Below are 1,381 nucleotides of genomic sequence, written 5' to 3'. Positions count from 1 at the left end.
CATCAGTAGTAGTAATGCCTTCCGCTTGCAAACAAGGATACATGACAGGATAATGCAGGCCTTCCACCCCAGGATGATTAAAAGACACCAACAAACTTGACGATTCCTAGAAAACAACCAGTCGCCCAAAAATCAGCACATTAATTAGGAATTCCCTATCCACGACCAATTCTATACCTCGCTTATGCAGTTCAGGATACCGAAACAAACCCTTGAATGGGGCTTTGATTTTTGTACGCCCGACGGCCCGAGTCAAATTTCAAAGAGAAAGTATCAACCTATCCAAAATGCACCTTAGTATTTCACAAGCAAATAGTATTTTCTCATAACTAGAACTAAATTGAGAGCAAATCCATCTGGGTGGGGTACGATCATGCTAGTACGAAAGCAGATAAGCATCGATGGTGGGCTAGGGTTTTAGCCGAGCAAACAAAAACTCTAGGCACCACCACGCGATCCTCGCAACTTTCGCGACCGCCGAAACCGGAAGAGCAGGGAATGCGCGGAGAAGGAGAAATGCATTGGTGGTGCTTACGCGACGATGAGGTTGAGTTGGTGGGGCGCGGTGAAGTTGCCGACGCAGGAGTGGGAGACGGCAGTGGGCTTGTGCGCCGTCACCACGTAATTCCATGCCCTCATCGTCCCCGACCGGCAGCAGAAGCAGCGGCGGCGGACGCTTCGCGCGGCCGCGCCGGAGGAGAGCGAGGAGCGAGGAGCGAGGAGAGCGAGACCAGAGAGAGAGAGGTGTGGAGGAGGTGGTGGGAGTTGGGGGACTCGGCCGGGATTTTTCTGGGCACGAGGACCGACGTCAACGGCCCGTAATTGACAAGGCACGAGGCCCGGGCCGCCCGGCTAGCGAGCGCTGAACCCGTAATCGAAATCTTTTTTCTTCTTTTTTGCGGGAACGAGCAGTCCAAATCTACCCAGACCACTCTCATCTCCTTTGTGGTTATCCCTAAAAAAATCTCCTTTGTGGTTACCTTTAGAAAAAACTTCTCCGTATGCACGACACTTGCCATGACCTATGGGTTTTATGTTTTTTATATTTATTTTTAAAAACATTTTATCTCTTAAATCGTGCGTCCAAATAATGAATTGTTTTCAATGTTGCGTTTTTCGCGTCAAGATTTTTAGAACTTGATCTCATGTCAATAGGTTTGGATGAAACTCTCTTTTTTCCCAAAAACCGAGAACCGAAAAAATAAAAAATAAAAAAATGAAACTAAAAAAGAAAACAAAACAAAATTAGAAACCAAAAAAACAAAAAGCAAAAAATCCAGAAAGAAAAACAAAAGCATAATTGTGCTTCACACGAAAGCACATTTGTGCATTTTTCATATTCGGAAAGTAGAGTTGTGTTTCACCGAGAACACAACCGTGA

The 1,381-nt window shown here is 46.0% G+C and overlaps 1 pseudogene; it reads right to left on the bottom strand.

Moving 5' to 3' along the window:
* LOC119276169 overlaps positions 1-735 on the bottom strand; it is a 12,384-nt pseudogene extending 11,649 nt beyond the window's left edge.
* Positions 736-1,381: the final 646 nt, after the last annotated feature.

Source organism: Triticum dicoccoides, chromosome 3B (assembly GCF_002162155.2).
Source record: "Triticum dicoccoides isolate Atlit2015 ecotype Zavitan chromosome 3B, WEW_v2.0, whole genome shotgun sequence".
NCBI classification, from domain to species: Eukaryota; Viridiplantae; Streptophyta; class Magnoliopsida; order Poales; family Poaceae; genus Triticum; species Triticum dicoccoides.
This window is presented reverse-complemented; position numbering and strand designations above follow the sequence as displayed.